The 26,114-nt window shown below is 41.9% G+C and overlaps 1 protein-coding gene across 6 annotated transcripts in view; it reads right to left on the bottom strand.

Moving 5' to 3' along the window:
• Nucleotides 1–25,067, bottom strand: part of LOC129853078 (semaphorin-6A-like) — a 94,155-nt gene extending 69,088 nt beyond the window's left edge. For 5 of the 6 annotated variants that reach the window (XM_055918754.1, XM_055918751.1, XM_055918753.1 and 2 more), the window contains exon 1: nucleotides 24,640–25,066. The gene's annotated coding sequence lies outside the window, so the exon portion shown is untranslated. Of the gene's footprint in view, nucleotides 1–24,639 lie in introns of all 6 variants that reach the window. The other variant, XM_055918749.1, reaches the window with a different exon arrangement.
• Between the last annotated feature and the right edge of the window lie 1,047 nt (nucleotides 25,068–26,114).

A 26,114-nucleotide genomic window follows, 5' to 3' on the forward strand; every position in this document is an offset into this window, starting at 1 on the left:
TTTAAACCAAATAGAACATGTTTCATTATTTATTTGACGCTAAATTGATTTTATTTATGTATTATATTAAGTTAAAATAAGTGTTCATTCAGTATTGTTGTAATTGTCAATATTACAAATACATTTTTAAAAAATCGGCCGATTAATCGGTATCTGCTTTTTTTGTCCTCCAATAATCGATATCGGTATCGGCGTTGAAAAATCATAATCGGTCGACCTCTAGTATACACCACTACCTGCACAACCACCACCTACAGTATACACCAATACCTGCACAACCACTACCTATACAGCCACCACCTTTACAATCACTACCAATACAACCACCACCTACACTATACAACCACTACAGTATACATCATATACCTATACAACCACAACCTATACAACCATCACTTATACAGACACCACCTACAGTATATAACCATGACCTATACAACCACTATAGTTTACAACCACCTACACTATACAACCACCACTTACAGTCTTCAACCACCACCTACCTATACAACCACCACCTACACAACCTGTACCTATATAACCACCACCTATAACAGCACCACCTACAGTATACAACCACCACAGTTTACAACCACTACCTATACAACCACTACCTATACAACCACTACCTATACAACCACCAACTTTACAACCGCCACCTATACAACCACCACCTTTACAACCACTACCTATACAACCACTACCTATACAACCACTACCTATACAACCACTACCTATACAACCACTACCTATACAACCACTACAGTTTACAACCACTACCTATACAACCACTACCTATACAACCACTACCTATACAACCACTACCTATACAACCACCACCTTTACAACCACTACCTATACAACCACTACCTATACAACCACTACATATACAACCACTACAGTATACAACCACCACCAATACAACCACCACCTATACAACCACCACCTATACAACCACTACAGTATACAACCACCACCAATATAACCACCACCTTTACAACCACCACCAATATAACCACCACCTTTACAACCACTACCTATACAACCACCACCTATATAACCACTACCTATACAACCACCACCTATACAACCACTACCTATACAACCACTACCTATACAACCACCAACTTTACAACCGCCACCTATACAACCACCACCTATACAACCACTACAGTATACAACCACCACCAATATAACCACCACCTTTACAACCACCACCAATATAACCACCACCTTTACAACCACTACCTATACAACCACCACCTATATAACCACTACCTATACAACCACCACCTATACAACCACTACCTATACAACCACTACCTATACAACCACCACCTATACAACCACTACCTATACAACCACCAATATAACCACCACCTTTACAACCACCACCAATATAACCACCGCCTATACAACCACTACCTATACAACCACTACCTATATAACCACTACCTATATAACCACTACCTATACAACCACCACCAATATAACCACCAACTTTACAACCACCACCTACAGTCTACAACCACTACCTACACAACCACCACCTACACAACCTGTACCTATATAACCACTACCTACAGTCTACAACCACCACCTATACAACCACTACAGTTTACAACCACTACACTATACAACCACTACAGTATACATTATCTACCTATACAACCACCACCTACACAACCTGTACCTATATAACCACTACCTACACAACCACTACAGTATAAAACCACTACCTACACTATACAACCACTATAGTTTACATTATCTACCTATACAACCACCACCTACACAACCTGTACCTATATAAGCACTACCTACAATCTACAACCACCACCTATATAACCACTACCTATACAACCACCACCTATATAACCACTACCTATATAACCACTACCTATACAACCACCACCTACAGTCTACAACCACTACCTATACAACCACTACCTATACAACCACCACCCACACCACACCACCATCACGCTTAACCCAAGGACAAGTCTCGTATCCAGGAGTTCAGATAGCAATTACTTGCAGTAACAATGAAATCTGTCTGCTTTACTGGCGGTGTCAGGCACTAAGACTTAAGACCATAAGCCTGCTCATCCTCTGCCTTAAACCATTTAACTGTTTCTGCATTTAATACTGGAGACAATCAGACCCCATGGCAGACAATACTAAGGCCTAATACCCTGCCCAAGTCTTTTACTCACGCTGGCTTTGAGCACTCCTTTGGAGTTACCAGGCTATTTTCTTTCTGGGGCTTTGAACATACTGAGCAATAGTGAAGGGGTATTTGCATAGCAATGCATATCTTTTGTCAACATGACTTATTTTACTTGTCAGCTTTAGAAACACACTATTCTTGTACTATTCAAATATTATGACTGCTTCAAGGCCAAACTAAATACACTTCATTCGATTTAATGTAGGAGATATCCTACTCCACTTTGATTGACGTGAATTACTTTCCTATTAAAGAGGGTGATGTTGAAAGAGAGGCAGACAACAATTTGGGAGACAGTGAAAACTAATTCCAATAAGACAGTTTTTTTTGGGGGGGGGGGGGGGGGGGGGAGTAATCACTGCATGAAAATGTTAAGCAATGCAGAACCATAGTTCAGTATTGAGCATTTCAGGTGAATCCTCCTTGGAGTGGCTCATTGAGGGGATTAGTGAAAGCTTTACTCTAGATGTGTCTCTATCTGGTGGGAACAGAAGCCCCCCTCTAGCCAGCACTGAAAATCAAAGCAGCTGCTCTTTATTCAACTGTACGAGATTAGGTCACCTCCGTAAAGTCGGAATTAATTAACATTTCCCATTTAGAACTAACACTCTGCCACTCTCTAGGTGATAATTGTAAGTTTTATACAAACTCATTCAGAGCGGCATTCCCGAACATTTCATACCTTCATGAAGACAAGCTTTCGAAATGATGCCTCTGTAAAGTCTGTCGTGGCATATTGACGTGATGCATTCTAATGGCATGGTGTAGCGACTGAGAGAAAATAACGACGGTGGAGAAATCCTCCAGTCTAGGAGTGGATTTGCAACATATGGTTATGTCTTATGGCCCTATTAGATGGCCGTATCAAAGGAAATGGAAACAGTAGCCACTGTGATGAGAGGCAGCAAGGAGTGGACAACAGAAAAGAATCTATCGGGCGGGCCTCAGCAGTCAACTACTGCGGAGGGGTGGGCGGGAAACAGATGAACTATTTTAGCTGCCCGGCAAGCTCGCCATCTAATCAAGGTCTGACATAAGCTCATTGAGAGCAGCTCCAATCAAAATGCCCGCACAACCATGCCAAAAGTGTAATGAAATACAGCCAGCGGGGCTTCTGCTGTTTACAACTCATTACACTGCTCCAATGGCATGAACGAACGAGATCACTGGGAATGTGCTTCTGTCACTGGGAGGAGGAGGGGGACACATGGGACATACAGTCTATACACTCATGTTTACTTAACGCCAAACAAAGAGACACACTGAAACATGGAAGCGTGGAAGTGCATGGAAATAAATACCAGAAAAGTCTGAGTTCAATTAACACAAGTAGGTACAACGTTGTGCATGTTACTGTCATTTACTCAGAGGAATGGAAAATCATATTCCAATGCAGATTTGGTTCAATATCTTGGTTTAATGTCTGTAATAGAATACATTATAAACACATCTCACACAGGAGGCTCATAGAAAGTGTTACCCTAACCTGTAAAGACAACCTTTCTAAACGCCCCATTGAGAGGACACATTCCTTACATCCTGCTACCCTCTACCACACAGGAACTCCCTGAGAGCTCCACTACCCCCGTCACCCCGTTCATAATCAGGCCATGGAGAGAGAGCGAGGACAGAGTTAACATGCAGCCATTCATTGGACAAGGCTTGTGGTGTCTCCAGGACCCAGCTATCTGGCATTCGCCCCACAGTGGTGAGGATGGCTGCCAGTGCATTCAGGGTGGGCCCCACGGGATGGCCCCTATGGCATGACCTCAGAGCACTCCCTGCTCCAGTCAGCGCCACCTCCCTGCTGGATTCCCATTTGCCTTTATCCTGCCATGATATACAGTAGCTCTGAACAGCACTGCCAGTGAACCTTCCCAGGATCTGTCCACTACTGATGATGTCATTCTAACGCTTGGCGGCAACGTCTGAGTGTCAGAGCTTGAGAAATACTATATTTTTTCCCTTACACTGTTCAGTATAGAACTGACTAACTTGTATAGCAAGTGCTCAAGGCAATAAGAAAATGACATAATATGAATTTGCCAAGAGATATAGAGAATGTTGCATAATTCATAGACATTACAAAACATCATCAGAATAAATCAAATATTAGAACACGGAAAATAAACTTTTGAGTCAACAAACAGCTCAGTTAGCTCGCCATAAAAAAGGTAATTGATGATAAAAAAACAACATTCATCTATAAGCTCCTTCTCCACAAAATGGACAGACTTCAGAATATTCACTTAATTGTGTTAGGAAGGACATGAACCTTCAATGGCTTATTTCCACTAGCAACCTTGTAATTACAAGATTATGAAGCTTAGCCAGCTTTTCGTACAGGGTAAAGAGGAATAGCACAGTCAATTCCTCTAGTTTACATCCCTCGCCCTGAAGACGAGGTAAGGAATTGTTAGCAAATGTTAGAAACTGTATCCCTCTCGGAGGGTTTAGCGATTTTGTTGAATTAGCATTTTAACAACCTTTCTGAGTAATTTGAAAAAGCGATGTCAGACCAGTCTTGATCTCTGATATGGTAATGATATGGTAATTTATGCTCGAGTTTCAGTCAGGTCTGGAAACGGCAGCTGGTTTTGAGGGTCTGTAATGACCTGCATATGGCTCTGGCTTCTTGTGTGATATCAAAAAGCATTTTGTTGGGCATTTCATCTGGGCCTAACATCACTGATTATAAGATCCAGTAAAGTTGTCTAATCTTATAATGGCTGCCGAGTAGGAGTGGGAGGGCTCAGGCTGTTTCATGTGGTTTCCTCCCCAAAAATGGTCTCCAGTGAAGGGGAAGCAGCATACACACAGCTTAATTCTAAGCCTTTGATGACATGCTACTGTGTGTGTGTGTGTGTGTGTGTGTGTGTGTGTGTGTGTGTGTGTGTGTGTGTGTGTGTGTGTGTGTGTGTGTGTGTGTGTGTGTGTGTGTGTGTGTGTGTGTGTGTGAATATGTGTGCGCTCTATGTGAGTGTGTTTTGGGAAAGGAACAGTAGGGCAAGATCCTCCTAGATGAAAAAGTGTTTGTGATGATAGCCTGTTTTTTTATACCTCCTTTTTTCACTGAAAACAAATGTCTTTTAAAAAGAAAAAAGGCCCTTCTATGCTTCTTTGCGATAAGAGTGATACCATCTCTTTACTGTCCTTTATAAATGATTTGATCTTCACATAACCCCCAAAAAACATAACCACCAAAAAACATAACCCCCAAAAACATTTAGACTATTGTAGAAATCAAACAGCCTTTATCATTTAATTTACACTTTTATCTGTCTGTCAATGTTTTGCAACATCAAAAGAGTGACTGACTTCTTCAAGGAGTCAGCCCACAGATGTACAGCCAGAGGGGAACCCGCACATTTTCTTGCAGTGTTGTCCAGTGCGCGTGTGTGTGTGTGTGTGTGTGTGTGTGTGTGTGTGTGTGTGTGTGTGTGTGTGTGTGTGTGTGTGTGTGTGTGTGTGTGTGTGTGTGTGTGTGTGTGTGTGTGTGTGTGTGTGTGTGTGTGTGTGTGTGTGTCTGTGTGTGTGTGTGTGTGTGTGTGTGTGTGTCTGTGTGTCTGTGTGCGTGTGTGGTGAGGCGGTTGAGGGGGTATATGTTGACACTTGAATTACTAGAGTCGTTCACAAATGATATGTTTTCAGACCGTTCAGATTGAACACTAATCATGGCCAAATGGAGAAGAGGGAAATTCTAAATGATCCATGACCTACTCATTGCTCACATTTCACTCATTCATAGTCTTTATGCCTTTAAGATAAAGTATCAAGACTACTTCATCAGCTTCTTCACACAAAACAAGCAATGACTCCTAAACGGATGAAAAAGCATAAGGCATAAAATCAGCAGTAGTAACATTAACCTTTTTCTCATTCAATGTTTCCCTTCTTGGAGCTGCTAGCGTTGCAATACCCAGCAGCGCAATGTCTCTAAATGTGCTTTCAGACACCAGGTGCTAATTAACACATTATCCTCAGAAAACATGCTATTCTTCTCCCAGTGTAATCAATATAGAGTATGTTAAAGACCCACTAATGTCTACGATCCATGATTCATCAGCAATAACGACTTCTCCCTGTATCCTAGCGCAGCTGAAGACATTCAGCGTATAGAATAATCAATACGCTCTCCCTGAGTGAAGCACTCTTCTGCTTGGCGGAGCCAAATAGTTCATTGTCCATGGTTCGGGGGGAGCAATGTCAGCCTACATGGGGCCTCCTCTGGCTCCCAGTGGAGAAACAAGGAGGGAGATTCAGGAACACCCATAATTCAATTTCAAGAGAGAGGAGCTCTGTAAAGAAACGGCTCACACATGGGTGGCTATGTGGGTCAGGGATAACTTGTGGAGGCCAACAACTGTCAGGATCTGTTCCCCCAAACCGGCAAGACCCCCTTCGGCTCGGGCTATTCCCAGCAGAGCTTTGTATGGGAAACCTGCTTCCCTCTTCCCCCATGTGGCCCTTCTCTAACTCCCTCCACCGCCACGGATGGGGCCCGACGCCTTTGTGAACAAAAAGGAGCTAGCCGGGGCGACCAATTAGCCAACCCCCATGGGGTGACATGGCCAATGAATAGAGGGACCCCCAAACAGTCCACGCATATAACCTCCGTCACGCCTATGGAGCCTAACTGTCATCCGCTAGTGATATCAAACAGTGCATCCTGAGGTTTTCTAGTCTACGACATGGTCAGCATATGTCTGGTTACCATAGTTACACTTGGTTATGAAATGCTATACCTTGTTTGTGTTGCCATGTCTCACAGCATGTTGGCTTTCCAGGTCCGTTAAAGAAGATTTCCCCACCAATCACCAAGTCACACTAACAACAACAACACTGTCTTAAAATCATGATCTGAATAAGCAACGCCACAAGTGTTGGTGGACGTAACATGCAGATGGACAACATGGACGAGACAAATAATGTGATGTGTAGAATGAGTAAAACTGATGTGGTCTTTCATCAACAGCTTTTATGGCCATTTGACATCAAACCTAGACCCTCTGATAACCACTTCGACCAAGCCATCTAGGCTGCAGGCTCCAGAGAGAAGTGGTATCACAACACGCACCGTGATATGTTTGGAGTTTGCTCAATTGAATAGAAAAAGAATGGGAAGGTGTGCCTAATTATATGACACGTGCATGTCTGGTTTTGTGGTTTGACACATGTAACAAATGGAATCCCAAATTAATTGTTTAACTGTTACTGGGGCTTCTACCTTGTAAAAGGACAGGGGGAATTTGTTCATTTCAGTGTCATGCTTACATGCTTGTTATGCTTATTAAATGTGGAACATGAATTGCCTCATTCAAGTCACGAGTGTTTCCCGACGTTGAACGGTTTATTGATCCCCTCGCCACTCTCTGGAAGTCACCCTCAGAGTTTCCATCAGCAACACGTGACAACGGAGGGCCCTCCGAGCGAGTTGGTAGGGGCAAGCGGATGGTTTGGGATTCACTGAATGTCTTACTAGCCGTTACTCTGCATTCAAGCTGTTGTGCTGCATCCTTCTAATTGGTATTGTACATTTCAGACATCATTTTGCTACAATGCAGCAGTCTCATTTATCTCTGTAGATTCTCCAGATCCTCCCACCAACAGTCCTACTACAATATCCAAAATAGCCTCATGAGCAGTTTATCATCAGTCTGTTCCCCATAAAACTCCAGAGAATTTCCTCAATATGCATATCCACTATAGCAATATCTACAACCCCACAGGATTGACCTTGAAATATGGTCCTTCTATCTCATATAGATTACTTTTATACAGGCGTCATGCACAGCCACCCACACCCACATGCTAACTGACCCAAGGACTAACCTTGATTCATTCCCTCGCTTCTTTAACCTCTGGCCAGATAGTTCAGACTGACCATTGGCTTAAACTGGAGTGTCTGGAATGCAGGCCAAATCTGGACATGAGGTCTCTTCCACCAGAGCTGGCTTCCCACTGTAGAAATGTTGCTGGTAGTGTTGCTAGGCTAACTCTCCTGCCAGTGGAATCACCCAAAACGATACCACACTCCAGGCATTTGTGTACCACTCTGAGGGAAATAAACCTCTGTAAAAGTCATTACAGAAACAGTCTCCTCTCCCTTCCAAATCACTGACAAGTAAAAACCCTCTGTGAGAAGGAGTTTTCTTCACGGTAAGTGATGCACATACGGTTTAGTTATTCATAATCAACAGTGCTCAGGCAGGCTATTTAATAGACCATTGGTCAGTCAGTGAGCATTTTAAACCTAGTTTTAGTCAACATGCCAGAGAAATACCATCCTGAATATAAAGAGAAAGAGTTATGTAGATTCAGATTGCATACAATTCAACATTATCAAATGATCAAACTCAACAGAGTTCTTGAGTAAAAAAGTTGAGAAGGCCACATGAAGTTGAGGGTGTAATTTAAACGTTTTGGCCATGATTCACATGTAATATGAAGGTGAAACCGCTACTTTGTGGGTCCCCACAGTCAGAGCTGGCTGCCATACATCAATGACTTAATGTTCCCACAGCATAGGAAGTTCATGGGTGCCTTAAAATAGCTACAGAGATTGGGTGCCGCTAACCCAAATAATGGAAAACCTGGTATCACTGGTCGCCATCTTTGATTACAGGCCACCTCCTGGTTGAGACAGATGGAAGGAGGAGGACTGCCAGTCTTCCTCTGGCCTTGCACCTTGCATTTTAGTTGGTCTCTGCAGCCATTACAGAATAGCTTTAATCTGACATAGACATCTCTCATATACACCTATGACAACCATCCACTTTGGACTCAGTGTTATAAACAAAACCTAATGTGGTCACTCAGTGTTCTCGGTTTCAGGAAAATATGACTTAATAACATTGATTAGGAAATCTCACATAAACAGCTGTCTCCCTTGATGAAGAACACACACTCATTTACAACGCTTTTATAAATGGCACAAAAAAAGGCATTCTCAAATGTTCCTCAACCCCGTCATTGTAATGGCTACTGTGTACAGTAAATAGGAACTCAACAGAAATGTAATTATAATGATGATAATTCTTGACATGTTCCTCATTAAAAGAGGGAAGTTCAGTGGAAGCCATCTCTTGTTCTGTGTTTACCAATAAAATAATGGGTTTTATATGAACTAGAAATGTCAGTGAAGCGTGGGCTATAATGAAATATCCTCGTCCTTTCTCCTCTCTACCCTTCAAACTCTATGGTCAATTAAGCCACCTACAGATGTAGGATCTTAATTTGATCACCCTGTTGCAGGATAACTTTCCTACAATGCAGGACATTTAAAACGTGTAGTGTATTTGAGGTTCAAAAAATGCTTCTGAAGTTTGTCATTTCCAATTTGTAATTTTCAGACTTGATTTTCCTTTATGAAAAATGTATCAACCCCTACAAAATGTCCATTAAATATTATTTTCCTGCAAACTGGCTCAAATTAAGATCCTACCTCTGTAAACAGTACAGGCTGTCACATTCCATCCAGAAGCAGACAATGAATGACTACTTTATTCATTAAAACAACTCTGTTTGAAAAACAAGTTCGGAAACGATTACCATATGAAAACTGCAGAATAATGTATAACCTTGACAAATCTCCACTGGGCCAAAACTGTCAGTACTCAAACCCTGTTATTTGAAGTGTACAATGAGTGCCCTGCCTCTGTATGAGCAGGATGCAAGCACAATTACTTCACAGGGGGCACACACACAGACACACACACAGAGATATGCACACGCGCATAGGTACACTCAGGAGCCTCATACACACACACACACAATTAACTACCTACCATACAGCACACTGAGAGGCCAGGCAACAGCAAAGAGAGAAATGTCTCTTTATGTAACAATGCCATTCCTTTTCCTCACTAGAAGACATAGAGGTGAATGCAATACCACAACCTATTTCAGATTCTCTATCATATCAGTTCTCTGACACAATGATCCACCACATTACATCAAACAGCATCCATATTGACTGAAACTGAACACAGGAAATATCATATGGTTGGCCCTATACATAACACAGGTCTATTTGTCTTATCTATTCATTTGATCTGTTTTGTGCAGAAGTTTGCTGAAGGTTATTGTGATCAACTTCTAGTTTACATCCCGGCCTATGAAACACTAACCATAACTCTAACTCTAACCCAAACTCTAATCTTAATCCTAACTCTAATCTTAATCCTAACTCTAATCTTAATCCTAACTCTAATCGTAATCCTAACTCTAATATTAATCCTAACTCTAATCTTAATCCTAACTCTAATCTTAATCCTAACTCTAATCTTAATCCTAACTCTAATCCTAACTCCAATCCTAATCCCAACTCCAATCCTAATCCTAACTCCAATCCTAATCCTAACTCCAATCCTAACTCTAATCCTAACCCTAATCCTAACCCTAACTCTATCTCTAACCCAAACTCTAACCCAAACTCTAACCCAAACTCTAACCCTAACTCTAACCCTAACTCTAACCCTAACTCTAATCCTAATCCTAATCCTAACCCTAACTCTAACCCTAACCCTATGGGGCAGGTGGAAACACAATCTGTTGACAACTGTAATCAGCTCTAGTCCCATTGACAAAAACATGTTCATCATGTCCCATATATGGATACACCATTTCCGATACTGCATGCATGTGATAGTCCAGCAGCGTTTTCGGACGTCATGAGGCCTGAGGTCTAGCAGACATATGACCCCAACAACACAAAGGAAACATGACCGCTCTGTCTTCCACAGGATCAGACACGTTTCTGACCACTAGGATATCTGGCCCCCAGCACATGTCCCAGCAGATCATTTATTATACCCCATGCCCTACCCCTTAGATACCAGAGCCCTGGCTCACAAACCCAGCCCTTGCCCTACCCTTTAGATACCAGAGCCCTGGCTCACAAACCCAGCCCATGCCCTACCCCTTAGATACCAGAGCCCTGGCTCACAAACCCAGCCCTTGCCCTATCCATTAGATACAAGAGCCCTGGCCCACAAACCCAGCCCATGCCCTACCCCTTAGATATCAGAGCCCTGGCTCACAAACCCAGCTCATGCCCTACCCCTTAGATACCAGAGCCCTGGCTCACAAACCCAGCCCTTGCCCTACCCCTTAGATACCAGAGCCCTGGCTCACAAACCCAGCCCATGCCCTACCCCTTAGATACCAGAGCCCTGGCCCACAAACCCAGCCCATGCCCTACCCCTTAGATACCAGAGCCCTGGCTCACAAACCCAGCCCATGCCCTACCCCTTAGATACCAGAGCCCTGGCCCACAAACCCAGCCCATGCCCTACCCCTTAGATACCAGAGCCCTGGCCCACAAACCCAGCCCATGCCCTACCCCTTAGATACCAGAGCCCTGGCCCACAAACCCAGCCCATGCCCTACCCCTTAGATACCAGAGCCCTGGCTCACAAACCCAGCCCATGCCCTACCCCTTAGATACCAGAGCCCTGGCCCACAAACCCAGCCCATGCCCTACCCCTTAGATACCAGAGCCCTGGCCCACAAACCCAGCCCATGCCCTACCCCTTAGATACCAGAGCCCTGGCTCACAAACCCAGCCCATGCCCTACCCCTTAGATACCAGAGCCCTGGCCCACAAACCCAGCCCATGCCCTACCCCTTAGATACCAGAGCCCTGGCCCACAAACCCAGCCCATGCCCTACCCCTTAGATACCAGAGCCCTGGCTCACAAACCCAGCCCATGCCCTACACCACCCAGAGGGCAATTTAACACAACAGCAACAAGGACTGTTCTATAACTGGGTTCGTCATCTTAAGTTTCAACCATCACAATGCCATAAAAGCCTTGTGTTGTCACTGGCTTTATTTGGCATCTAGTTGAACTTGAGAGCCCAACTCTAGAAACTAAGGATGGAGTTCTTTATCCATGTAATCCAATACAAAGATACAGGTATATTTATTTTTTTTGTGAGTATTTTCAAGTAAAACTTGAAGTTGCTTTTTCAATTGTATGTTAGGCTTTATTTTCCTAACTCAAGTCTTCTGTATAATGATCTGCTCTTGGGCCTATTTCAATGTTATAGTCTTCTAGGGCAAGGCCGTTCTCATGACAACCCACATGACGATGAAAAAACATAATTGTCCATTTGAACAACTCATGAGTTCCTAGGTCAAAGCTTTTGGCTCTGGGGGAGTGAGAAGGCACAGGACAAACAGGGATATTAATGCTTTCATTGATTAGTATCTCAGTGGCAGCTCAATAACCTACCAGATGTAATACAATGCATCCAAGTGAATAAATAATCATTACTAATGGCTATAAAAAGCACCCTGGATTCTACTAACATTCTATTGGGAACAATCAATATTCCTCCAACCGCAGTACATATGCCTCCTACCTACACAAATTACTCATCATACAAAAGAAATGTGCAAGACTAGCCACCTCCTCTAATTACCTGGCTCCATCTGCACCTTTGTTTAAGAAACTTAATATCGTGTCTATTTACGACGTTAATGTACGGCAATTATGAACTTTCATCTACAAATACTCCTGCCTCTCAGATAGTTTACCTAAACCCTTCAATGGATTCTTCCAGCTTAATTCTGAAATCAATCTACACTACCGGTCAAAGGTTTTAGAACACCTACTCAAAGGGTTTTTCTTTATTTGTACTATTTTCTACATTGAAGAATAATAGTGAAACATCAACACTATGAAATAACACATATGGAATCATGTAGTAACCAAAAAAGTGTTAAATATATTTTATATTTGAGATTCTTCAAATAGCCACCCTTTGCCTTGAGGACAGCTTTGCACACTCTTGGCATTCTCTCAACCAGCTTCACCTGGAATGCTTTTCCAACCATCTTGAAGGAGTTCCCACATATGCTGAGCACTTGTTGACTACTTTTCCTTCACTCTGCGGTCCAACTCATCCCAAACCATCTCAATTTGGTTGAGGTCGGGGGATTGTGGAGGCCAGGACCCCTGATGCAGCACTCCATCACTCTCCTTCTTTGTAAAATAGCCCTTACACAACCTGGAGGTGTGTTGGGTCATTGTCCTGTTGAAAAACAAATTATATTCACACTAAGCCCTAAAACAGATGGGATGGCGTATGGCTGCAGAATGCTGTGGTACAGTAGCCATGCTGGTTAAGTGTGTCTTGAATTCTAAATAAATCACAGACAGTATCCCCAGCAAAGCACCCCCACACCATAACACCTCCTCCTCCATGCTTTACGGTGGGAAATACACATGCGGACATCCATTCACCCACGCGGCGTCTCACAAAGACACGGTGGTTGGAACCAAAAAACTCAAATTTGGACTCCAGACTAAAGAACAAATTTCCAATGGTCTAATGTCAATTGCTGGTGTTTCTTGGTCCAAGCAAGTTTCTTATTATTGGTGTCCTTTATTAGTGGTTTCTTTACAGCAATTCGACCATGAAGGCCTGATTCACACAGTCTCCTCTGAACAGTTGATGTTGAGATGTGTCTGTTACTTGAACTCTGTGAAGCATTTACTTGGGCTGCAATTTGAGGCTGGTAACTCTAATGAACTTATTCTCTGCAGCAGAGGTAACTCTGGGTCATCCATTCCTGTGGCGGTCCTCATGAGAGCCAGTTTCATCATAGCGCTTGATGGTTTTTGCAACTGCACTTAAAGAAACTTAAAAAGTTTGTGGAATTTTCCATATTGACTGACCTTCATGTCTTAAAGTAATGATGGACTGTCATTTCTCTTTGCTTACTTGAGCTGTTCTTACCATAATATGGACTTGGTCTTTTACCAAATAGGGCTATCTTCTGTATACCACCCCTACCTTGTCACAACACAACTGATTGGCTCAAACGCGTTAAGGAAAGAAATTCCACAAATTAACTTTTAAGAAGGCACACCTGTTAATTGAAATGCATTTCAGGTGACTACCTCATGAAGCTGGTTGAGAGAATGCCAAGAGTGTGCAAAGCTGTCATCAAGGCAAAGGGTGGCTTGTAACGTTAGCTCTCCTCCTCTTCGTCTGAAGAGGAGGAGTAGGGATCGGACCAAAATGCAGCGTTGTATGAAGACATAAGGAATTTCTTAAACAAGACGAACACTGACACGAAATACACTAGAATAACTACAAAACAACAAAACGACGTAGACAGACCTGAACATGTGAACTTACAATATAACACGAAGAATGCACGAACAGGAACAGACTAACCAAACGAAAACAGTCCCGTGTGGTACATAAACAGACACGGAAGACAATCACCCACAAACAAACAGTGAGAACAGCCTACCTTAATATGGTTCTCAATCAGAGGAAACGTAAAACACCTGTCCCTGATTGAGAACCATATCAGGCCAATAGACAATGAACCTAAACATAGAAACACATAACCTAGAATGCCCACCCCAACTCACGCCCTGACCAACTAAACACATACAAAAACAAGGAAAACAGGTCAGGAACGTGACATGGCTCCTTTGAAGAATCTCACATTTAAAATATATTTTGATTTGTTTAACACTTTTTTTGGTTACTACATGATTCCATGTGTGTTATTTTATCGTTTTCATTTCTTCACTATTATTCTACAATGTAGAAAATAGTAAAAATAAATAAAATCCCTTGAGGCTGGGCTTTCTGTACAGCACTTTGAGATATCAGCTGATGTACGAAGGGCTATATAAATACATGTGAGTTGATTTGATTTTGATTTGATTTTGAATGAGTAGGTGTTCTAAAACATTTGACCGGTAGTGTATATAACACACTGTGACAACCTTCACCCTCCCCACTGCTGCACCTCACATAGTCAATTATCTATCAGATACAGAGGTACCATACTCTTGAATTCTTATCTTCACATTGGCAAAACATCATCATCCCTAAATAACTTAAAGTGAAGACTGAGGGTCAGACTGTCAGTAATGTCCTCCATGAAGACTAACTCTCCCACACACATATGCACACACACATTTAAACTAAACACATACTTTGTGATTATTGATCAATTCATTTCTACATTTATAATTAGTAGGTTTTGTTATCTGTTTTAACAAACCTTTTCTATTTTTGTACTGATTGTAAAGCCAGCCCTTGGGCTTCCAACCTCCTTTTTTTCGATCTGTATTGTTGTTTATCACTTGTTTACTTTGTTGAAAATAAATGTAACTAAACAAAACTAAATTACACTTAAACAAGCTCTCTTCAATGTTAATATGGTGGCAAGGAGAATTCGAGACTAAAACTGTGGGGAAAGACTAGAGGCACGCGCCGTTCACACTTCCATTCAGGAAATATTGTAGACCGATGCAGAGGTAGTATTTACTCTAGCAATTAGTCCAGCATTACAGCCATGGAAATTACCGTGATGCAGTAATAACTGTCTACACTGCCTTAGGGGAAAGCAATGAGCACTCGAATAGAAAGTCACGTCTTATTATACTCATGGTGGAGGTGAGACATATGGGGTCCTGTAATTAGACTGGTGGTTGGCTGTTACTCTCCAACAAACACAACCATTCCTAAGAGATACTGTAGCTGATTTTCCTGAGATACAGTAGCTACATCTAGGTGAGACTTCTAGGATGATATTAGTTGTAAAGCAGATGACTTCCAGAAAATAATGAGAAGGAGCATCAAACTACTGGAAATCAGTAACTCAATTCATCTCCGCTTTCATGGAATGACATGGAGTGACAACATGGCCAACTCTTACACCAATCATTGGCTAATTACTTCAATGATCAAAACAATATGTTGGAAGTGGAAACGTTGATTCAACATCACGTCACCTTAAAGACAGTGTCCGTTATCTTAGACCATTTACCAATGTCTCAGCCACAGACATGAGCAGCCAGCCTGTGGAACACAAGGCCACATTAAGACATTCACCTGTTAGCGTGAGAAATTACTGACTGCACAACGGCGCCACTACTTAACAGCAACGACCCATCTTATCTGCAGAGGCTGCATGAAATGATGTTTGCTTTAGATAACATATGAACCATGCAGGGGAATTTAGCTAGCTAGCACTGGGACACAAACCCAGTATGGACGCAGGCAGGCTGCACCTCAGAGGGACATAAACCCACACAGCACCCTGAAGGGAGTGGTAGAGAGAGGTACTGTTCTCCAGAAACAACAATCTTCTCTTATGTAGGTCAGATGATGAACGGGAGCTGTGCTGCCTGGAGATCATCTCCTCCCTTCCTCTCTGGTTACCTTGAATTAGCTCAACATGCAATAATCAGCTGACAGGGGAGCCCACCGTAACCTAAGAGAGGGTGACTAATGAATTGCTGATGGTAATTTTTCCTAATTCACTAGCTACTTAAAATGGACTGTCGTTGAGGAACCCGTTTCAACTGTTATTTAAACAGCATGGGGAAGAAAACAAATGACAGAATGCTCGGTCTACCAGATTATCTGACCGTTTCGGAAGTCAAACCATATTCCCTCTGACTGCTACATCAGTAGACTACCCACAGGGCCATGCATCTTAATACTGTCTCAATTAAATCAAACCCAATTAAATCAGCTAGCGTTGAATTGTCTTAGCAGCATTATCAATAAAGAGCAGATTTTGTCGGTTGTACACAGGATGTAAAGACATGAATGAAACGTGCAGCGCGACTAATAAAATTAGAATTGAGACAATGAACACATCACTATGCATGAAGCAATACAGCATCCGCTGCCATATATTTAATCAGGGCTGGCCAAGGAACCTAGCTGTTCCTCTCTTGGATGAGTGAAACGTGAGCAAGGGGGCATTGTGTGGCCTCTGTGAGAGTGATGATAAGTGTTCCCAGCCCACCGCTCCACATGAGATGACGGACAGGCAGGAACTAGTGCTGAAACACTGGGGGCCTTGTGGTCGTGCGCTTCTACTATCAGTCACATGACCACGCCACATGGCTGCAATTTGTTCACTAGATATGTCATAAATGTACACACAGAGGTATTACTGTTCACTTTTTTGTCCTGATTGGAGGGGGGTTCAGGCGGTTCTCTTAATGTAGTCTACCAACAACTGTGCCCTAGTAGTAAGACCTGTTTTTCCCCCAGATTTGAAGGATGGTGAATAAAAAAAATGGGGGTGTATATTTTTTCTTGTATGTCTTTAGTAACAGTCTTTAGAGTTAATGAAAAATCTATTTGTCAATTAGTTTTACAAATGTATCTTTACATAAGGACAGGCTGCTGTAGAACCATGTAGTCCAATTGTACAACTGGTAAATTGCTGAGATTGCTTTCGTATGGGTAAACTTAGAAATGTGTAAATACCTCATAAAGCACTATTGCAAATACTCTGTCATCGTCTGAAAGTTGACATGACTTGGGAGGGCATTACAAATGACATCTGATGTATTAAATAACACTTACTAACCACGGGTGTGCTTTGATAAGCTTTTGAGATAGACCTGGCCTTTGGGAGTAACATCAATCACATATCACTTTACACAAGGTGCATTTCTCCACACAAATATCAATACCTACAATAGACGGGTGGGTTATTTAACCGTGGAGCAGAACTGGCGGTTTGGCTTAGAATCAAAGGATTAATGACAACATGTAAACTGTATTTCTTTTCCAAATTGTATTGAAAACATAAATACATTTGAACAATGAGCACTTGTTGACTCTTAAATACATCATTGCAGTTGTTGGTTAGCTAGCTATCAAATTTTTTGCAATATTAGCATTGACATGTCATCAGTTAAAACACCTCAAAACAAGACATGATATCAATAACAAGATCCAACGGGCTGAAATGAGCCACCTGCGATTCCCAACATGGCAGCTTCATGTCATTGTTGGTACCTATGTGATCGTCCAGAATGATAACACACTTCTGCCCCATCCACACGTCAACCTCCTTTTCATTATGTTGTCAGTTAACCCTTCTAGAGCCCAGCAGCCCTGCACCCACACCAGTCACCTGCACTGGGGAATGAGAACAAGATGATGTCACTGAGTCTACAATCATATCACTTCAAAACCATAAAACATCTACATGGGTAAGTTGAGCAAACAGCCCATTTCTCCATTGTAAACCCATGGTATGATTCCCTCCAGAAAGGTCACCCAGATGAGAGAATTTCAGCGTCTAAATCACCATAGGCTTGGATTTCAGCCCAATGGCACTGACAATGACAAGGTCCTTTCTTCTTAATGTGGCCCACATGAAAGGCCATGAAGAAAGTCCCATGATTAGAGACTGATTTTCCCACTAGGCACTAGTTCCACTGAAAAGACCCACTGGCAAGGTGTAATGTGATGAAGCACAGCAACAATATGGCCACATTAAATCATTACAAGACAGCAGAGATTACAGACTCCTTTGGGAGGTATAACATGACCAAGAAAGTCCATCTTAGAGGAGTTCAAAAATAAATGTTCAACACTGATCATCTCAACATACTGATAGAAAAAATACATTTTATAATGCAAAGTGGTCTCCTCGAAATTCCCCAACATCCACTTTTTAAAAAAAATAACAAGACAACAACATCAATCTCTCCAAACACATTCTGTGTAATAGTGGAAGCCAATTCTATCTCTGAGTCACCTATTGTAAACAAAGGACAATAAGGCTTGTTTGGTTTACAGTAGACATAGTTTCAGCCTCTTCAGTGAAGGACACATGATTCCAGGTGTGAACTCTACTGGGAAAGCCTCCTTAAATTTGATTCATCCTTCTATAGAGGGAGCATACTGCTTTGAGATGAAATTGCAAACCATTTTGCCTCTTCAAGCACACACCCAGGTAGAGAGGCTGCTCCGAGTGCTGCAATCTCTCCTGGCCTTCTCCAGGCACCCCAACACCATCTCAGACCCTGAAACTATGGCAACCGAACAAGAGAGCAGCCTCCATGATTAATAGATGAGAAATGCTGTGCCAATCGCGGTGGGCCTGGGGAGGGGGACAGATGTACGCCCCTCTCTGTGATTCACCGGCACACACCGCGGCACGGAAGGAGGAAAGAGGGCCTTGCGACGCAGGCAACACGCACCCCCGCAACACAGGGTCATGGAACACCCCCTCAATACAGGGTCATGGAGCACCCCCTCAACACAGGGTCATTGAAACACCCCCTCAACACAGGGTCATTGAAACACCCCCTCAACACAGGGTCATGGAAACACCCCCTCAACACAGGGTCATGGAACACCCCCTCAACACAGGGTCATGGAACACCCCCTCAACAAAGAGTCATGGAACGCCCCCTCAACACAGGGTCATTGAAACACCCCCTCAACACAGGGTCATTGAAACACCCCCTCAACACAGGGTCATTGAAACACCCCCTCAACACAGGGTCATGGAAACACCCCCTCAACACAGGGTCATGGAACACCCCCTCAACACAGGGTCATGGAACACCCCCTCAACACAGGGTCATGGAACACCCCCTCAACACAGAGTCATGGAACACCCCCTCAACAAAGAGTCATGGAACACCCCCTCAACAAAGAGTCATGGAACACCCCCTCAACACAGGGTCATTGAAACACCCCCTCAACACAGGGTCATTGAAACACCCCCTCAACACAGGGTCATTGAAACACCCCCTCAACACAGGGTCATTGAAACACCCCCTCAACACAGGGTCATTGAAACACCCCCTCAACACAGGGTCATTGAAACACCCCCTCAACACAGGGTCATTGAAACACCCCCTCAACACAGGGTCATTGAAACACCCCCTCAACACAGGGTCATGGAACACCCCCTCAACACAGGATCATGGAACACCCCCTCAACACAGGATCATGGAACACCCCCTCAACACAAGGTCATGGAACACCCCCTCAACATAGGATCATGGAACACCCCCTCAACAAAGAGTCATGGAACACCCCCTCAACAAAGAGTCATGGAACACCCCCTCAACATAGGATCATGGAACACCCCCTCAACAAAGAGTCATGGAACACCCCCTCAACACAGGATCATGGAACACCCGCAGGACAGGCTGCTGTAGAACCATGTAGTCCTACATGAGCATTAATGCATACTTCATGGGCAGCCAATGAGAGCTGACCACAACCGGAAGCAGCCAATGAGCTAACCATAACCGGAAGCCACAGTTGTTCATAATGAGTGTTCACAGCGAGCAGCGTTTGTGACTCATGGCCATTTACCTGTATAAGTACAGTAAACATTCAAAACATTTAACTATTTACATACCAAATGCTATGTGATGTCTGGCATCATATTAGACCCTTATCAACACTTGTCTATCTAAGACTAGTTTGTTTGCAGACAATAAAACCTCATTGTAGAGACAGGTGGATCATCTCTGATAACATCTATGATGCAAGCAGTTTGGCTACGTCAACTCTCCTCTCATCACAATTTAATTTAATACATTTCCATAAACAAAGTCTTGCCAAAGAGCAACAGTGAACATGCCAACAGACAGTCTGCCAATTCAGCCATTGACTTTAGAGGTTCTGTCCAAAAGCTTCATACTGTAAGCCTTTGGCTTTTCTGGCGCTAAAAATGCCCTCAATTATGTTAATTTAATGAGTCTAAGGTAAGGGAATTTTACACGAGGCCTACTAATTAAAAAAAATATATAGTGTATTGAGAGCCTGGGGTGTTAATGCAAGGTGAGAAACAGAGGCTAAGCTACAACAGCAATGATGTTAACAAATCAGTACACTTGAATCGAGGCGTAATGTACAGAACAGAATGAACCATATCTCCCACAACCAAATACATTTAATTTATTTCATTATTGTCAGATCAATGGTCAGGTTTTTAATATAACGGGATGCGATTTCACCTTAGAGTGGAGCTTTCCCACAAAACATGATGTCATGATATTTGCAGTAAGGGGACTGATGAGCGGAAGAACACCTTCTCTGAATGTCATGCAGCTTCTGAACACCAGCACGGTATTGGTTTCATCTGAGTATGACACCATTCTATTGTGGGGGTGGTTGGAGGATGCTAGGTGTTTATCATTTTCTATCAGCAGGAGGCACACAGAGAGACGCTCATGGAAAATTAGTTTTTGAAGAAAATATCCCCACAGACACACAAAATTAGAATTTTCCATTTGGCAAAAAGGTGAAAGGCGCTAGAGCGAAAACCGGTTAATGTTCACATTGAAACATAGCCTATATCCTATATATGAGATGTAATTTCCCCACAGGATTATGGTATTAAAATGTATATGATTCTGCTATCAGTGGACTGCTAATGGAGCCTGAATAAAATGCAATGAAAGCTGTTTTTTTAAATGATTGAAGCATAATTTACAACTATAATTTTCAATGCTCTAATATACTGTGTGTACATATATATATATATATATATATATATATATATATATATATATATATATATATATATATATATATATTTATAAATAAATCACATTTTGATGAGTGTGAGGATTGTAATGCTCTCATACACTCTTAATTGATTACAATAAATTCTAAATCACACTGGATAAACATGAATTAAACATGCAATCATAAAATATGCATAAATACACAATTCTACTCGACCTACCATATTGACACTGAATTTGAATCAATGATTAATATGGCCTCGCTTTGCGTAATTGAGTGCAATTCATTTCACATAGGCACGCCATTTATCAATTATTCAATACCAAGCACATCTATCTGTCCTTGACTGACAAATGTAAATACCAACTTACACCCCTGCACAGCGTATACAAGCACACCAGTGTGACAAATCCACATCAGTCACACACAATGCCAACCTCATTGCTATTGTTAGGAACCTGCAGATCAAATGCTCCACAGAGCATTGCTCCAAACAGTGGTTACCCACAATGCATGCTGATGTTTTGTATTTCCCCTTTTTACTGCGTGACAAAAAAAACTATGCTTTCTCCAAAGGTAGTTAGTCACACAGTGACAGGCACACATGTACACATACATCAATGGCAGCATGATCTGCTTTTCGTGTATATCTTGTAAACAGTCTAGCATTTATGGCAGGTGTTTCAAAATGGCTCCAGGATTATTGCGCACCACTGTAGCAATACTGGATTGTATTCCACACACGGATAGCCTACCTACAGTACATATCTTCTCTAGTATTTCATCTCAACTTAACTGTTAGACCTTATCTCCATGGGCTAGTGAAGAGGATGGAAACACATCAAATATTTTTTTGAGTGATTTCATGAAATAATGGATTATATACTTTTTTCCTATCAATGTGTTTTTACAAGACCCTCTCATCTTAAAAGTAATTCTCTCAAATATCACATATTACTGTAAAAAAAAAAAAGATATATATTTTTTTGTTCACAGGCATTTAGCCCTATTCCTCATTGTTATGATGTTATCAACACACAGGCCATGGAGCATCTATACACATTGAGAAACATCCCTTGACTAGAGTCCCTTTGCAAATACAGCAAGCCAGACGTCTTCAAACTGGTTGAAGAGAGGGAGAAATGGCTGAGAGAGCCGAGGTGTTAGCAGCCCTGGGTGTTGCAGGGGGCCTCTACTGCACCTAAACACAGCTAGCTTCCAGTATGTCACTGTAAAAAGTGAGATGGCGCTGTTGTTCATCTGTAGTGCTTTTATTGAATGGTGTAATTAAACGTTATGTTTTGGTAAAAAATAAATAATTAATGAATGCTTCTAAATTGCTTTTGACACCTAATGCGCATGCTCATTGTATAGCGGTTGGGGCAATGTAGCATTGGGGGCAATCAGAAGAGTTAGAGGCATGGCTTATTGGGGGCGTGGCTTTCAGTTTGTTCTTTTTGGCCATCCGTGAGAGTGAATGTCATTCCAGTTAATGTGTTCTGTTGTATTCATTATACAAGTTTAAACTTAAGGTTTCCATTGATACAATGATTGTCATGTGGTTACAATATTGTGGTCAATAAATGTGACTGACTGGCTCAAATTGGTCTTGTAGAGCAAAATTTGAAATGACTAAGCTTGTAATTTATGTGAAGTAGTGACCTGTAACATATGCCTAGTTCCCTAAATGCTTCACAAATGTGAATATTTTTTTGTAAAGATTGTGTTTAAAGGTATTATTTAATGTTAATGAACAAACTTTTTTGATTTACAGGCGATTTATTTATTTGCTTCTAACCCAATTTAAGAATTTTTGAAAAGTCAAAGAGAAATTTCAACATGGAGCAAAATGAAAAAAAAATGTTATATTAACATGAAATATTCTGTTATATTTATGTTATATATTAGGTTGAACAAAGGGGGAAAAGTCATTATGTTGCACCAGCCATATCCCTTTCGAAAGGAAATACATTACATGTAAAACATATTTGATAACACGTGTGCCCAATGGAGCAATTACAACAGTGACCCGCCCTGAAATGGCCTTTAAAGCCCGCCCTGAAATGGCCTTTAAAGTCACTCAACAAACCCTGTGTGGACAATGCTTCACTCCCCTCTCTCTCTCTCTAGTGTGTGTGTGTGTGTGTGTGTGTGTGTGTGTGTGTGTGTGTGTGTGTGTGTGTGTGTGTGTGTGTGTGTGTGTGTGTGTGTGTGTGTGTGTGTGTGTGTGTGTGTGTGTGTGTGTGTGTGTGTGTGTGTGTGTGTGTGTGTGAGTGAGTGAGTGAGAGAGAGAAGTGATGTAACTACAACCACATTACACCAGTTAAGACATTTCAGTCTGAATTGTGGGTAGATAAAAGTGAAACGAAATTAATGAAATAGCTACAATTAACTCCACAACCATAAATAATGTATGATTCGTGTTGAAGACAGATAAAGGCCTATACATTGAAATACCGTATTTCCACCTGGAAAGACACAGGTGATATATTCGTTTTACCAACACTGAACATTGAAATGCCTGTCTGTCTTCTCACACATGAGCATTGCATCTCTACATTACGCTACCATGGAGGGGCCAACAACGAAGGGCAGAGCAAATTATCCAAGTAGTTTATAATGCTGAGTCCTGTAGCCTATCAGTTCACAGCACACTAAAAGCAACGGAGAGTTAGTCTCCATTAAATGACAGGCGTTGAAATTATAAACGCTTTCATCACCTGGCGAAATTGTCGCAGAGTTGTCTATAATAACATATAGGCTAATTTCTGAAGGTTGGCAAGCACGCAGTAATTCTAAATGCAATGGAAGGGACCTGAAACAGCTTGGATAAATACGCGTGAATACGTATTTACGCACAAACATCACATATTTAAATTGCCAAAATAACTATTATCTTTACGAAATAATTATACATTTTCCCAATGAATTGTTATTCATTAACTGCAACAGAAATAAATAATTATAAAGTTACTGAAGTGACGTATAGTTAGTTACCTTGTTGCAGGCGCCTAGTTGTGCACTTGTCCTAGTAGTGATTGGCAAAACATTATAGCCATAGGTTCCAAATAAATAGGCTACTATTATGCACATAAAGTTAGAGAATAAAAATACAATACCTTCAGCTCATGAATGGAAATGCCTTGGGGTAAATGTATCGTTCGTCCTTTTATTAATCCATTCAAAAATAATGTTCATAAAACAGCTCAGACAATGATCATTTCGAAAAAAACAATGCGAAACGCTACTTTTCTAAACCTCTTGAGATTTTTTTTTTGTTACATGCGGCGCTTGTAGCCTACACAACTCTTCAAATCGGAATATCCATCGGAAATCCACTTGAAACCCAGCGGTTTTAAAAACTCCTTTGAGAAAACTGAGCAAGACAACCTGGCATCCAATAACTAACAATTGAGGGTTCCGAACCATTCGTGGAAAGCGAACTCAGTCCCGCTACAAAAGCTGCAGGTCATCCTATTTCGAGATGAAGCCTTCTTACTAGTGCACAGCGATCCCAGCTGTCACCAGCTACACACAGGGAGGAGCTATACGCCCTAGACTGGAGTGTGCTAGTGAAACGAGATCTTTTGTTTCACGGGTGCCACTTTATGGACGACTGTATTTTTAGAATTTACATTGGTATTCAACGAAAATACACAATTCAAAAAATAAACCACTATAGGCTAAATGGCAAAATATAATGATTGTGTAGGCTGTATTATTAGTTTAAAAGAGAAACAACAACATTACAACAAACTGTATTTATTCCATATGGAAAAGTGAACCCTTTCTGGCTCGCACACAAAGTGTCAGAAACAATATTGGGGTGACAATGATGATGCCCACAGTTACGCATTGGTACCCCTATTGCTTTGAGATTTCTGTGCCCAGCCAATGCGAGAGGGAATGAATGCAACCAGGTTCAAAGCCTCTCTTGTCTTCATCAATGGGAGACCCCACTCCGGTGGTCCCATCCTCTCCAGCCACTGCACAGTGTTTATAATCGCCCTTCAGTCGGTTCCACATAACATAGAAGCCGATCCGTTTTGGGCCCTTTATCAGAATAACAGCAAAACCTGCTGAAGTTGCAGCTACTTTTGTTTGTAGTCTTCTACACCTAAAAAAAACATGTTATACTCTGGATGGAAGCAAGGCACATTGAAATCAGGCTGACCATCTGCAACCAGGGGCTTACACTCTAAGAAGGCCAAGGATTCATAATGGCTCATGCTCAGCTTGGGAGTGTTTGCTTTATGTAGGCTAATAACAGACCACCTGTGATGGCAATGTTAATTGTGTCCCAGATAGCCACTAGTCCAGATGCTTGCTGCAACAAATTGTATTATAGGCGTGCTATAATAATTCATAAACTGGGTGCTTTGAACCCTGAATGCTGACAGCCGTGATATATCGTATGACAAAACATCAGTTTTTACTGTTTTAATTACGTCGGTAACCAGTTTATAATAGCAATAAGCCACCTGAGGGGTTTGTGGTATGGCCAATATTTGTAAACTATTTTGTACATAATGTTGCTGCTACCGTCTCTATGACAGAAAATAACTGTTTGACATCAAAACAGCGATTACTCACC

Source organism: Salvelinus fontinalis, chromosome 4, assembly GCF_029448725.1.
Source record: "Salvelinus fontinalis isolate EN_2023a chromosome 4, ASM2944872v1, whole genome shotgun sequence".
In the NCBI taxonomy this organism is placed as follows: domain Eukaryota; kingdom Metazoa; phylum Chordata; class Actinopteri; order Salmoniformes; family Salmonidae; genus Salvelinus; species Salvelinus fontinalis.